Here is a 16,719-nt window from a genome sequence, read left to right on the forward strand (position 1 = left end):
GTCGCCACGCTTCCAGAGCCAACATAGCATGCCCACAGCTCCTAACCCGTACGTCTTTGGAATGTGGGAGAAAACTGGAGCACCCGGAGGAAACCCACGCAGACACGAGGAGAACGTACAAACTCCTTACAGACAGCAGCAGGAAGATTAAACATCCCCTCAAGGTGTGTCTATCTGTTCAATCAGATATGGAACCCTATTTATCTTATGATACATGTACTTGGATTATTACAAGATTTCTTGCAAAACTGACTGAGAGAGAATGTTTGTTTAGCAATATAGTAACATCTGAAGCAGATTCTTATATTGTTTTATAAAGCAGCAGATAGCTTTTTGAAAAAAATACTAAAAAGACAGTTTCAGTGCGTTGTGTGAGAGGAGAACATACACATATCTGTATCAAATATTTTATTAATTTGCTACAACTGTGACTGCACTTCAAAATTATTTAATTGGCTGCAATGACTTTGGAATGTTTGGTGTGAAGAATGTTTAGAAATGCTGATTCCATCATTCTCAATGAACCTCAGTATAATTTACACTGCATACTGGAATGTATTAAGATGTGTTTGTTTAAGCATACATCCCATTATATAGGCATGACTTATTGAAATCCATACACGCCTACATAAACAGAGGGGACTCTTCTGCAGCAATACAACGCATGAGTGTTACATTACATTCAGAAACCACCAGAAATAAAACCGACTACAGATTATGTCTGAGTCTCTTATTTATGCTAAATTCTTTTGAAACAAATCCACAAATCCACTTTATCATGCAAAATTTTTGGAAGCATTAGTCAGTGAAAATACTTTTCAGCTAATGCAGATTGGATTAAATTTGTGGATTTTAGTTCACCTACCCCAAATTAAACCATGTCTTAAAACTTTAATTGTTGAATGTGTTAAATATTCATATTTTGTACAACAATTATTTCTGATCAATACTCATTACATTGATACTCATACTGTATATATTTCCAACTGATTGCAGCAAGGTTTTGGAAACCACAAACAAAGTAACTTCCAATATTTGCATTCAGTCTTCAGAATGCAGCCTAAACAGCCGCTATGAGGAGCTTGTTCAGTCTCGCGAATGACTACAGAACAGCAGCAGATAGCTTTGCTGTCAACAGCTAAAGGATGGACTTTGCTGATATTAAGTGTCTATCCATTTGGGAAGAAAAAACAAATATGCTGTAGACCCAGCTTTTGTCATAGATAAATAGTTCTTTCTGTGGTGAACCCAAGAGTATTTAGAACAGCCCTGCAAAGTCCAATGAAGTGTCAGATAGACCCAGCAATCTCATCATTTATTGTCAGCAGAGGCCTTCATCACTTACACTGATCATCTAAAAAATTGCCAATGATTGATACTGATGGCAATGATGATTACTCTTGCAATAAGCTTAATTAAAATAATGAAGTACTGTTGCACCCAATTTAGTTGTTGCATAGGCAGGATAATGTATAAGAGGCACAAGGAAGTCACCAATGCACAATGCACTCATATTTCAAACATGACACAGCTGTGGAGCTATCGTTGGTTGTGTGTGTGTTTTCTCCTAATTGTTGTTGAAACAAATATGGCCATTGAAGGTGTAGGCTGATTGCAAAAACAAACAGGAAAAGGATTATTTTTAAAATGCATTGTAGTTTCTGGGATATTCTGTCAGGTTTATGCAAGATAGTAACCACCCTGAGCTGACAGCTGAATTCAAGCCTGCTTCCCATCGCTGCTAACCCTCAGTCAAAGGTTATAAAGGGCCTGATGATGTCTGCAGTGAAGGGAGTCAGTCTTGGCCTTTCTCATTCCAGGTAGCCTGAGCTACATGGCCCATCTGTTGGGTGCTAATGTCAGCTCATTTTTCTTTCAACAAGTACACGGCTAGCTTTCACACAGTTGCACTGTGTCTCCCACTAAGCCACCCAGAAGGCTGGTCATAGCACAGGTACTGATTCAGATCCATGGTATCTGTTGGAAAGATTTCTTATTAGGTAATATCTTGTAAAGATCTCAACTAAATGTAATGGTATTTTCAAATAGTTCCTTTGGTTATAGATTCATCCTGAGTATAAAAATAGCAATTATCATTTAAAATTTTGTTTTTATCTTGCGGCCAAGATATGCATTTACCTTTTTACAGCTGATGATTCCACAGCTGTACTTAACTGCTCTCCCTGCATAATATTTCCAAAGTGACATATGGCAAATAAAGGGGAAAAAATGGAGTACATAGAATCATAGAAAATTTACGACAGAGAAGGCAACTATTGGTCCATTATGCCTGTGCTAGTCAAAAAGTCTTCCAATGTTATGCTGTGCTATGTCCTGAGCCCTGCAGGTCACAACACTTCACACACATCAAAGAACTTTTTAATGTGATGAAGGTTTCTGCCTCTGGCAGTGAATTCCATACTACACCACTTTTCTTCACCTTCCTTCTAATACTTCTAACCAATTCCTTTAAATTTATGCTTCCTAGTTCCTGACCACAAATCTGAGAGAAATAGACCATCCTATTTATCTAAGTTCCTCATAACTTTATATACCTCATTTGGGTGTTTCCTTAGCCTCCAAAGAAAACAAACCTAGCTTATCCCATTTTTCAGCATAACTACAATTTTCTAGTCTTGGCAACATTTTGTAATCTCTGCACAGTCTCCAGTACAATCATATCTTTCTTATAATGTGCTGTCCAGAACTGTCTGCAGTACACAAGCTGTTTGTCCAGCTAGTGTTGTATACTATCCCAGCATAACCTCCCTGCTTATATGTTCTATGCCTCAGCAAATAAGTGAAATCTTTCCAACTACCTTAAGGCCCTGAGCAGCTACCTTCAAGCATATGTGGGCATGCACTCCAAGATTCCTCTGCTCCTCCACACCACTCAATGCCCTTCCATTTGTTGTGTATTCCTTTGCCCATTGCACCATCCGAAATCTATTACTTCACATTTCTCTAGATTGAATTGCATTTGCCATTTTTCTGTTTAACTGTGGGCAGCACAGTAGTGTGGTAGGTAGTTCCAGTGACCTGGGCTTACTCCTGATGTCTGGTGCTGTCTATGTGGAGCTTGCACATTCTTCCTCAGTGTCCACAAGTCACTGAAGGCTACCATACAGTCAAAGACGAGTTTATTGTCATATGCACAAGTACATGTATGCACAGGTGCAATGAAAAACTTACTGACAGCATCACAGGCACATAGCATCAGATAAGCAGCAGTCACAAGAAAAACATAAATTAATCATAAATTATACAACAATCTTTACAAGAAAGAGCACAATTAGAACAAAAGAAGAACAAAGTCCATTGTAGTGCAAAGTGATCAAAGTGGGTATAGTGTTGCTAAACTGTAGTGATTAGGGTTTTGCTGGTTGGTTACAGAACCGAATGGTTGAAGGGAAGTAGCTGTTCCTGAACTTGGTGGTGTGGGACTTCAGGCTTCTGTACCTCCTGCTCGATGGTAGCTGCGAGAAGATGGCACGGCTCGGATGGAAGGGATCTTTGATGATGAATGTTGCCTTCTTGAGGCAGCGCCCTCCTGAAGATACTACTGATGGTGGGGAGGAATGCACCCGTGATGTGTGGGGTGGGTTAGCAAGTTTGCAGATGATATAAAGATTGGTGGCATTGTGGATAGTGTCGAAGATTGCCAAAAATTATAGCAGCATATAGATCAGTTGCAGGTAATGGGCAGAGAAATGGCAGATGAAGTTTAATCAGCCAAAGCGTCAGGTGTTGCATTTAAGTGACGAGTACATAGTTAATGGCAGGACACTGAACAGTGTTGAGTACAGAGGATCTTGGGCTCCAAATCCATAGCTCCCCTGAAAGTGGCTGCATAGGTTGATAGGTTGGTAAGGTGTATGGCATGCTTGCCTTTATTAGTCGAGGCAATGAGTTCAAGAGTTAGGAGGTTATGTTGCAGCTTTATAAAACTCTGGTTAGGCCGCATCTGGAGTACTGCATTCATTTCTGGTTGCCCATTATAGGAAGGATGTGGAGGCTTTGGAAAGGGTACAGAAGAGGTTTACCAGGATGCCACCTGGATTAGAAGGCATGTGCTATAAGGAGAGGTCCAACAAACTTGGGTTGTTTTCTCTGGAGCAATGGAAGCTGAGGGGAGACCTGATAAGAGGTTTACAAGATTATTAGAGACATAGAGTAGACAGCAGGCATCTTTTTCCCAGGGTCAAAATGTCTATTACTAGAAGGCATGCATTTAAGTTGAGAGGGGATAAATTCAACTGGGATGTACGGGGCAAGTTTTTGTTTTACACAGAAAGTGGTAGGTGCCTGGAATGCACTGCCGGGGTGGTAGTGGAGGCAAATATGATAGGACATTTAAAATGGTCTTAGATAGGCACACGAATATGCAGATAATGGAGGGTTATGGACATTGTGTAGCAGAAGGAACTAGTTTAATTAGTTTGGCACAACATTGTTGGGCCGAAGGGCCTGTTCCTGTGCTGTACTGTTCTATGTATTAGGCAGAGTCCACTACTCTCTGCAGTAAGCAATTAAAAATGCAATGGTATTTGAGAGTTTTTTTATGAGGCAATTTAAATATGGAAATAAAGATATCCTACTGCAATTAAATGGGGCCTTAGCGAGACTGACCTAGAATATTGTTCTAGTTTTGGTCTCCTTACCTAAAAAGCTTATACTTTGCCATAGATGGAGTGCAACAAAGATTCATTGAACTGGTTCCTGGGGTTGCAGGTTTGTCACATGACGAATAGAGTTTAGAATGAGGTGGTCTCATCGAAACTTGCAAAATTCTTACAGGGCTCAACAGGATGGATGCAGGGAGAGTGTTTCCCCTGGCCGAGAAGTCCAGAAACAGGAGTTGCAGTCTCAGAATAAGGGCTAGGCTATTTGGCACCGAGATGAGGTAAAACCTCTTTACTCAGAGGGGTGTGTATTTTTGAAATTTTCTACTCCAGGAGGCTGTGGAGGTTCTGTTGTTGAGTTCTCTCAAAAAAAGAGATTGATAGATTTTTGGATATTAAGAGAATCAAGAAAGTTGTGCAATAAAATGGCACAAGAGGTTGAAGACCAGCCACAATCTCAATGGATGGAGCAGTGGGTTCAAAAAACCAGGCAGCCTACTCCTGTCCCAAGTTCTTATATGATGTTCTTAGTCTGCTCATTGGTTTACTCAGAAATCTTCTCAAATTGCATCTTAAGTGTATTTGAGACTGACATTGTCGCTCCTTTCGGATCTGCAGATTGTGTTTCTGATCTTAACTCCCCATCGATTTGTGATTATAGTTGATTGTATGTCCACTTCCAGAATTAACTGATCATTACATAATTCTTCACTTTGTCTCTTGATCAAATTACCTGGTCAATGTGAACACTTCTGATCCTATCTCCAATTCACACCAAATATTACTTCAGACATTGGCTTGTGCTATCTTACAACCCACTTCTGTGTGTCACTGAGTTTAATATTCTCACACTTACACTTTGAGTTGCTTGCCTTTGCCTTGTTCCATGAGTTTTGGCTCCAAATGTGGCCTCTCCATTTTTGTGTTGATAATACCTGTACATTCTCCATGCAATTTATCCAAAATCCATTTTCTCAGTGTTGGGAATAACTACTTTATGACTCGACTTCAAGCATCTTCGGAAAAAATCAAACCTTGCAATGTAGAAGGCTGTATTCGGGCACTTATACAAACTGATCCAAACTGTGAGAGTATGTTTGTTTTCTCATTGCAGGACCACATTTACCTGATTATCACCTGAGCAATTTCTGTGGCTGTGACTGGAAAGTCAACATCTATTATTTGTAATGTGAAAATTGTGCTTTCTCACCCAGATCACAATCTTCATCTGGCAGTCTGGATAAAGAATCGGCAATTGTGCTTTGTTGGAATACCAATACTGACAGCAAAACTGCCCACCTCTGCACTTGAATGCTATCATGGTTGTAATCACTGACTTTGGATCCAGGATGGCTAATCATGGTTTATGATCATAAGTTGGAAAGCGTTTGCAAGAGAAACTGGTGGATTTTTTACCCCAGAAATTATTGCTAGTACTTCCTTCTGAATTTCTGCGTAGTTTGTTTGCTTATATTTAAAGCCCAAAGTGCACATGGTATTGGCTTCTCCTGGCTATCATGCATGACCTTATTCATGGCTTCATTTACCCTGCAACATCCAAGCTCCAATGTCTTCACCATGTAGTGGTGAACCAATAATACTTAAACTCTGTTTTTCATTCTTCTTAAACAGTTTGTGCAGAGGTGTAAGCATCAGAAACTTGGATCTCAAAAGAAACTGGAGTATGGAATCATTCCAAGAAAGTATCTGAGCTCTACTATGTTCTTCAGTCACTTGGCCTTCATGATGGCACACCAACTTTGGCTTTAGTGGACTGTAATCCATTGACATCTCCCTCCTGGATCAGATACATCTCCCTAATACAAACGTGCACATTGAATAGTCAGTTTCAAGTTATGTTGAAGGCACTTTTAGAACTTTCCAAAATACACAGGTTGTCTTCTACATTAGTCATGGAATTGAGAAAATCATCCTGGTTTCCACGAAATGCCTACTTCTTGCAGTAGATTGTCTAGAGTGCACTTGAGCATTTTAGGTGAGGATTTGAGCCAATACACCCAACTTGGCATAAGAGTGCAGTTCTCATGTGTATCTATAGTGATGTATTGCTCACTTTCCTATCCATGTGCTGGGCATGGAGGAAACTGCTACCAGTGCTAACACAAGTTCATGTCACTTACATTTACGTGGTGCTCAGCCTGATCTGGAATGGATCCTTCTTTGCTGCTTTCAAAATATAAACTACTGCCACATTTATCTGGTGATAAACAGAACTTCTTAACATTTTCTGCTGCAATTTCCAATGAAGTTGCAATCCTGTGAGCCAGATCAAATGTGAGGATCTTTGTGCCCTACAGTTTAAACGGGACGTGCTCATCATCTAATCAATGTATGGATCCATCCACAAGTGCACTCTAAAAACTCTCCACAATAGTGTCGTGATAAATCTTTCAAGACAACAATATCATGACTCAGTATTTCCCTCATTTTCTAACTGGCTATTATGAATTTATAGCTACAAACAACCTGCTGGATGAATTCAGCAAGTCCTGATGCAGGGTTTTGACCTGAAATGTTGAAAATTTCTTTTCCCCCACAGGTGCTGCTCAACCCGCTGATGTTCCTCCAGCAGATTGTGTGTTGCTCCAGATTCCAGCGTCTGCAGTCTCTTGGGCTCTATGCATTTATAGCTCTTTGCCATCTCAAATATCTGCGGCTAAATTACTGTTTCCAACTTCTGTACAACTCTGTGAAAGGAGTATCTTTGGCTCTCTGTGGAGCTACAGTTTGGTAAACATGTGATATGTTCAGAGCCAATATCTGTCAGTACATTTAATTCCTTTGGTCTTTCACTGCACCATTCACTATTTGTGCACACATGACATGGCCTTCCACCTCAAGAATATTATTATCCAGAAACAACATTTTCATCTTTTCCATGTAGGCTGTGAATCACTCATATATCCAATTGGGCACACCAGAGTTGTCTCGTAGTCTCTCTGTATTTGATCTGCCATAAATGGCAATACTGAACTGTCTTCTCTTTGTTTAACTCTTCTAAATTCAACAATTCTGTCCATATTGCAGACTAATGTTGCCTGTCTTGCTTCTTTTCTTTTGAGTGAGTATCACTGCCTTGTCTTTGAACCCCTCTCTCTCCCTCACTTTGCCTTCCCAGTCCCCAAATTCACCAACTTACCAACACAATGCATCCAAGAATTTTGAAACCTGCTCTGTTTGTGCCTTCTTGACTGCAGAGCTTCCGGTGTCCCATGATGGGTTCTGTTAATGAGCAATACTTCAGAGGTGTTGCAAAAAGACTTACGACTTCTGTGTTTTATTTCTTGACAACCAATCCACAGCTTTAACTGCAAAAATCTCCAGAAGACACCAGAAGCTAGAGAATAAGGTTTATACTTTATTACTGACTTACAAAAGCTAGTATGTGCTTACATTCCAAGTCTGATGGTGTCATTATGTCCATGCTCACATGACTTAATTATAGATCTATATACAAATGTGGTACTGGCAAAGAGCACGTTGATTTTGAAAGTCTATGCTCTAATTATTTTCGACCACAAAATCAGTGGAATAGAGTAATCATCATGTCACACATGGTTCTACTGATCTGCAGCAGCCATTTTATTTAATCTTGTTCACAGCATTCTAATAATTAATACAAAGGATGCAAACAATGCATGTGGATAACTAGTAGAGTGTAAAATCAATACTGTTGATTATTGGTACATCCTTGCAAAATAACAATTTGCAAAGAATATCAAAGTGATTTTTTAAATTTTATTTTTATTTTATTTACTAGTCACATGTACATTGAAACACACAGTGAAATGCATCTTTCTGGGTTACTGAGAATGTGCTGGGGGCTGCCCGCAAGTGTTGCCACTCTTCCAGCGCCAACATAGCATGCCCACAGCTCCTAACCCCTACGTCTTTGGAATGTGCGAGGAAACCGGAGCACCCAGAGGAAACCCACGCAGACACACGGGGAGAACATACAAACTCCTTACAGACAGTGGCAGGAATTGAACCCTGGTCTCTGGCGCTGCACATAGTGTCACGCCTAACCGCTACACTTTATCACATTGCACCTGCAATTAAGTGTATAGTGCAGCCAGTTTTCATAGGAAATATATTTGAAATACATCACTGCATTTCTACTGATAAACTAAGCACATCACAGATAATAAGGAGGAAACTAAGTCGGTGAGAGAGGCAGATGAAATGTACAGCTGTTGTGTTAGTAATGTGTAAAAGTGAGCTAGTGAATGACGACTCACTACAGTTTGTAAAATTGGTTAATTATTTGAATTACTGAGCTAATCGTTTTAATCATAACCAACCAATCAACACAGGGCTATGAGTGCTGAGAAATTGTTATGCAAACGTTTACCCTTAAGTAGGCTTTGTATTAAAAGATATTTCCTCAGTAACGGATGACGCTGATTGATTAATGGTGGAAAGGAAGGGAAAGTGATAGCTTCAATGTTACTTTTAATTCAACATTATTATACGAAAACTAAATATGCAATGCAAATAAATACATCAGCATGCTATTGTACTCAGTTTTCATACACTTTTTTGAAAAAATTTTTAAAAATAAATTTTGATCAGTTGAACCATTTTAACTTGACTCAAGAAAGTTAAACTATCCACATTCAGCAACCATAGACATAAATGGCTCCAAAAACATTACCTAATTTGCTTTCCTTAATGAGTAATTAATACTTTAATATTTCATAGTGCAGTTTATAATTTCCCTAAACTTCCTAAACAGAACCGTCTAAATAGTAAAGTAAGAATAAAACACTTCAGTGCATCAATGACAGTGGTGCAGTTAGTATTGTTGCTGCCTCACAGCTCCTGTGACCTGGGTTCAGTCCAGACCAATGTCACTGTCTGTGCGGAGCTTACACATGCTCCCTTGTGATCATGTGGGTTTCCTCCCACAATCCAAAGACATGCAGGGCAGTAGGACAATTGACTCCTGTAAGTAGCCCTAGTGCATAGTGAGTGGGAGAATCTGGGGGGAGTTGATTGGAATGTGGAGACAACAAAGTACGATGGCCAGCATGGGCTTGGTGATACAAAGGAACTGTTTTAATATTGTGTGACTGTGAAAAGTGGGAGTAACAATACAGACAATATCAATATATGTGACATGTCTGCTGTCCACTGCGTCTGTGCACTTGCAACTCAAGCAATGTACTTAATCCACCGGAATGCATTTTTCGCTATGAAGATGGCACCTGCTCTGCCCACGACCGCCAAGAAACTGCAGAGGTGTGGATGGAAAAATGATGAGGCTGGAGGAAACTCAGCAGGCCAGGCAGCATCCGTGGAGAAAAGCAGGCGGTCAACGTTTCGGGTCAGGACCGCTCTTCAGACTAAAGATAGGAAAGGGGAAGCCCAATATACAGAAGGGAAAGCAGAGCAGTGATAGGTGGACAAAAGAGGGGAGGCGGGGTGGGCACAGGGTGGTGATAAGTAGATGCAGGTTAGAGATAGTGATAGGTGCGGGGGAGGAGGGGAGAGCAGATCCACCGGGAGATGGGTCAAAGGTAAGGAGAGAAAGGAAAAAAGGTAGAAAAAAAGGGGCTAGGAAAGGGAAGAAGAGAGGAAGCATGGTCGGGGGGGGGGGTGGTTTGGAATTGGGGGAAGGGGGGTGGGGATTACCTTAAGTGGGAGAATTCAATGTTCATGCCATTAGGCTGCAAGGTTCCAAGATGGAAAGTGAGGTGCTGTTCTCCAGTTTGCGCTTGGAATTCTCCTGGCAGTGGAGGAGGCCGAGGACTGATATATCAGTGATGGAGTGGGAGGGGGAGTTGAAGTGACTGGCAACAGGGAGATGCAGATCACGGTTACGGACGGAGCGCAGGCGTTCCGTGAAATGGTCAATGAGTCTGCGTTTGGTCTCACCAATGTAGAGGAGGCCATACTTGGAGCACCGAATGATGATATTCGGGGAGGTGCAGGTGAATCTCTGCCTCACCTGAAAGGACTATTTGGGTCCCTGGATGGAGGGGATGGAAGTGGTGTAGGGGCAGGTGTTTCACCTATGGCGGGGGGCAGTGGGAGGTTCCCAGGATGGGAGCGGGATGGGTGGGGAGGGAGGGCGAGGTGAACTAGGGAGTCACGGAGAGAGCGGTCCCTGAGAAAGGCAGATAGGGGTGGGGAGGGGAAGATATGCTTGGTAATGGGGTCCCGTTGGAGATGGCAGGAGTGGTGGAGAATGATGTGTAGGAAGGCTGGTGGGATGAAATGGGAGGACACGGGGGACCCTATCCCTGTTGGGTCTCAGAGGGGTGGGGGTGAGAGCAGAGGTGCGGGAAATGGCAGAAGTATGGGTGCGAGATCTCTCAATCACAGTCAGGGGGAAGCCCTGGTTAGAAAAGAAGTTGGACATCTCGGATGTCCTGGAGTGGAAAGCCTTATCATGGAGCGGATGCAGCGGAGGCAGGGAAATTGAGAAAAAGGGATCGCATCCTTGCAAGAGGACAGGATGGGAGGAGCTGTAATCGAGGTAGCTGTGAGCATCAGTGGGTTTTGTAGAAGATGTCAGTGGATTAAGGAATCTCCTGAGATGGCAACAGAAAGATCGAGGAAGGAGAGAAAGCTGTCAAAGATAGTCCAAGTGAATTGGAGAGCAGGGTGAAAATTAAAGACAAAATTTATAAATTTCTTACCCACACCTGCCTATCACTATCTCTTACCTGCATCTACCTATCACCACCTTGCGCCCACCCCGCCTCCCCTCTTTGTCCACCTATCACTGCTCTGCTTTTCCCTCCTATATATTGGGCTTCCCCTTTTCCTATCTTCAGTCCTGAAGAAGGGTCCTGACCCGAAATGTTGACGACCTGCTTTTGTCCACGGATGCTGCCTGGCCTGCTGAGTTCCTCCAGGATCATCGTGTTTTTCATCTAGATTCCAGCATTGGCAGTCCTTTGTTTCTGCAGAGAGCTGTGGCCATAGCTCAGCACATCAGGGAAACCAGCCTCCCCTCCATGCACTCTGTCCTACACTTCTCGCTGCCTCGGTAGAGCAGCCAGCATAATCAAAGACCCCTCCCGCCGCAGACATTTTCTTTTCTCCCCCCTCCCATCGGGCAGAACATACAGAAGTCTAAAACCATGGACCACCAGGCTCAAGGATAGCTTCTATCACGCTGTTATAAGACCATTGAACAGTCCCCTAGTACGATAAGATGGACTCTTGACCTCACAATCTACTTCATTATGACCTTGCACCATATTGTCTACCTGCACTGCACTTTTCTCTGTAGCTGTTACACTTTAATCTGCATTCTGTATTGTTTTACCTTGTACTACCTAAATGCACTGTGTAATGAATTGATCTGTACGGTCGGTATGCAAGACAAGTTTTTCACTGTACCTTGGTACATGTGACAATAATAAACCAATTCCAATCACAATCTGTTATATGGGGGCATTGTAGGAAAGCAGGTCTTAGCAAAGGGATCTACACTATAGAAAGGGATAGAGCATTACTTTCATTTTGTCGAGGAATCTGTTTGAGCAGACATCAATAGGGTCATGTGCTGCATTGATGGAAGGGGTTCTCATTAATTGTGCAGGTGAAGCCTTCTGTTCTTCACAGCATGCTAATCTGCCTCCAGCCCTTCGCTGCTTCCACCACAATTTAAGCATCGGCATCAAAGAGGAGTGCCACCCCTCCCTCCCCACCCCCTGTCTGCCTGATCACTTCTGCAGACAGTTCAGCCCAAACCATCCAATGATTCTTATACCAGCTGCAGTTGAGCATTGTCGCCTTCAGACTTCCAGCACTGATCGCTTGTAATGCCGGCTCATCCACTGTGAGATGTGTAACTCCCCACACTGCACCAATGATAAAGGGCCCTGATGAGACTTTGCAAAATGAGGACCACTGTCCCAGTCCCCATATCCTCTCAATGACGGCAGATATCGATGATGAAACTCACTGTCACCTACAGTGTATGGTACAGCCTTCAGTGTTTGAAGATCAAGACCTCACAACCAGCATCAAGCTCTTGGTCTACCGGAGCATTCTTACCCTTCTGAATGCTCCTGAGGCAGGGACTTCCACACTGTGCACTTCAAAGCACAACTGATGCTGTATCCACAAAATCATCCTGATTCACTGGCAGGATAGGCAAATCAATGTCCATAGCCATGCCGACATAGAACAGACATGCATAGGACAGTACAGCACCTCACAGTTGGCTCCGATGGGCAGGCCGAAAAGGACATTGGCCTTCTACTCCAAGCTCCGTCATAGAAAGAGATTGCCAGGTGCATAGAGGAAATGTTTCAAAGATGTGCACAAAACCATGCTTAAAACTGTAATATCTACACCACCTCACAGAAATCTCTGGCCCATGATCACTCAAAATGCAGAAGGCACGTTCAGGATTGCACTGAGAACCTTGGGTCCATTCTTCTGAAGAACATAGTAGCCCCGCAGAACGAGTGGAATAAATTTATTACCTCCCAAACTTCCCACTCATGCATCCTGTCAAGTCATTCTGCCCCACCTCTGGCAGAGTTGGCAAATCCCACACTGGTCTCATCAGCCACTACAGAAGGCATAGAGATGGAACAGAGGCAAATCATCCTTAATCCTGGAGAAAGAGAGAAATATAAAGCCAAACATTTTTCTCCCTTGTAATTTGTAAAGTTTATCACATTTAAAATCCAAAACTAGTTAAGGAGCAATACTTATGGATACTGTGATAACACTGTGGTTCTATAAACATGGATTGAGAAACTCTGTGTTAGTAATGTACATGCTATATTGCACAGTTTTGTACGGTGGAATTTCCCATTGTGAAATTACATTGAAATTTACTGGGAAAAGTCATCATGTAAATTTCAGAAATCAGTCGATTAATGGATTTATCACATCTGCATCAATGAACCAATCAAACTGATCCATAAAGGTATGATCTGTATCGTAGAATTCTGTATTGAAAGTGTTTTACGAATGCACTCAGCTTCACTCTTCGGCTTTCAGGGATGTTCTAAGTTAGAGATTTTAGAACATAGAACAGAGATCACTACAGCACAGTACAGGCCCTTCGGCCCACAATGTTGTGCCAACATTTTATCCTGCTCTAAGATCTATCTAACCCTTCCCTTCCACATAGCCCCCCATTTCTCTATCATTCATGTGTCTATCTAAGACTCTCTCAAATGTTTCTGATGTACCTAACTCCACAATCTCTGCTGGCAGTGCATTCCACGCAACCACCACTTTCTGTTTAAAATACTTACCCCTGACATCCCCCTTACACCTTCCTCCAATCACCTTAAAATTATGTCCCCTCAATGTCCCCTTTACTTCGCTATTTAGTTAAAAGACAACATTAGGACATAAGGATGTGTCTGATTAAACAACCCACTATTGGCATGTGCAACCACTTTATGTACACTATTTTCTTCTTCGGCAGTGTCCTGGGACTGAGGATCACTAACTTCCATTCTGGTTTTGTGGGTCCTGAGGTGGCTAATGGAGCCAATGAAGTTACCACAGATTCTTTCACAGATGGGGTAGGTAATAGCTGGTGGACTGGGTGTGTCGGAAGGTGCTCTTCTTCCACCCGTGTGCATGGACTCAAGGTGCTCAATACCATCCTAAATGCTCTTTCATTTTGAGCAGTCATAGGCTGGAGATTCTCCAGTTAGTGGGGATGTTTCATCTATTCAAGGAAGCTTCGGACACACCCTGGTATCCTTTCCTCTGTCTGCCTAGCAATCTCACATGATAGAGCTCAGAACAAAGTTTCTGTTTTGGGAAATGATAAACTTATAACCTTACTTACAATAATGAAGTATTTTGATGGGTTTTAGCTTGGAGTTAAATATATCCCAAAAAAATCCAAGGTTTTATTTTTCTTTGGTTATTTATTTTGTTCACAGGAATTTAATAACATTCACAGATTTCATGATTTTGCACTGGGCACAAGGTCTCTACACCAGGATGGGCACAATGATAACATTTTATATAAATAAAAGCCCACTCACATGATTCCAGACAGCAGAGATGAAGTTCCACATCTTTAATGATTTTCTCCAGACACAGAATCATATGACATCCATAAATAGCATCCATACCACGTGACCAGGCTCTATCTGCACCATTAATTTTTGATCTCACTTGCTGCAGCAAGAAAATTAGCCTAATTCCAGACGATAAACAATTACCATTGACATGAATAGGAAATGAGCAATCAGAATCAGATTTTCATAATTTTGGCAAGAGTTGCCATAGAATGGGATAAAAGTTGGAGGACATTAAGTGCAGTATGACTCACTTATGCTTTGACCTCCTGACAATTTTGATCTTACAATCCATTCCATTGCATTTCTCCAGAAAACTCTGAACCATTGTTAGCTTTTCATCATTTCTCTAGTTTTTCTGAGAAGTGCATTCAGCATGAATGCAAGTACAGTTCATCCTTGATCATAGCAAGTCCATAGGTTCAATACATCCAGTAAATCCCTTACATGCTACAAAATGATGCTTAATTTAGCTCAACTGCTATTGAAACATAATTAAAAGGCACCATGCAAATGAGACATAGATTACCTTCTCATTACAGAGCTCTTTGGAGGTTTTATGCAATTTTATAGATGTACAACACTTATTAAATCATTCAGGATATAACTGTAGCCTGCTTTATTATCTCAGCAACTGATTTAATTTCCCTACAATTAAAAAAAGGATTGCAACTGAAAACTTAGAGACTCAGTACTGGATTATCACTTCAGTGATCAGCTTCACAATCATGCTTAACATTCAGTTGTTGAATTTTATATCTCACTGACAACACAATGGTGAAAATGTCTCCAAGCAGTGTATCACCCGTTGTATGACCCCCAAGTAATACTTTCAATTATTTGAACAATTTCTTCTGTACAACACTGACTTATTAGGAATCTTAATGCAGTAAGTGTGCTCAATGTTCCCAAACAAATTAACTCTTTTTCACAAACTCAGCAAAAAGCACTGCAGTCATGAAATTTTCTTGTATAATTACAAAATAAAAAGGTACACTTCATTTTTCATATTTAAAACGATTGGGTGTGTGTTTTATAGTAATCTGTGTTAATTATTCAATAGTTATGAAAATGTTTATTGGAACAAATCCACACATTTTATTATGCCTGTAATTAAGGATTATAAAACTGCTTGACAATTTGTTTTTGAGGGTGTAAATTACTGCCTATTGAAACACTGTAAGGAAACAAGAGGCATTTAATTTAAGCATGAGTAATGAACCAGAGTATTCAATGATGTTGTAGTAAAGAAGCAATTGTGAACATTGACAACAACGTAATTGAATCCATGATCAGACTGGAAGGCTTGAATCATCATCCAAGCTTATCATCAAGCTTCAAGATTTGGGCCTCTGTACCTCCATCTGCAACTACTTGACATCTTCATTGGCAGACCTCAGTCAGTGAGGATTGGTAATAACATATCCTCCTCAATGATCATCAACACCGGTGCAACTCAAGGCTGCGTGCTTAGCCCCCTGCTCTACTCTCTATATACAAAAAACCGTGTGGCTAAGCACCGCTCCAATGCCACTTTCAAATTCACTGACAATACTACTGTTGTTGGACGAATCACAGGTGATGATGAATCAGCTTACTGGAGCGAGATAGGACACTGGTTGAGAGGTGTCCTGCCTCCGCAACAACAACCTCTCACTCAACGTCAGCAAAACTAAAGAGTTGATTGTTGACTTCAGGAAGGAGGGCGAACATGCGCCAGTCTACATTGGGGGATCGGCAGTGGAGAGAGTCAGCAGCTTTAAATTCCTGGGCGTTAACATATCGGATGACCTGTCCTGGGCTCAGCATATAGATGCAATCATAAGGAAAGCGTGCCAGCATCTTTACTTTCTTAGGGGGTTAAGGAGGTTCGGCTTATCACCAAATACATTATCACTCCAACAAACTTCCACAGATGTACTGTTGAAAGCATCCTGACTGGTTGCAACATGGTCTGGGACGGCAATTCGAATGCACAGGAATGTAAGAAGTTGCAGAGAGTAGTGGACTCTGCCCAATACATCACGAGCACATCCCTCCCCACCATCGGTAGTATC

Source organism: Pristis pectinata, chromosome 5 (genome assembly GCF_009764475.1).
Source record: "Pristis pectinata isolate sPriPec2 chromosome 5, sPriPec2.1.pri, whole genome shotgun sequence".
NCBI lineage: Eukaryota > Metazoa > Chordata > Chondrichthyes > Rhinopristiformes > Pristidae > Pristis > Pristis pectinata.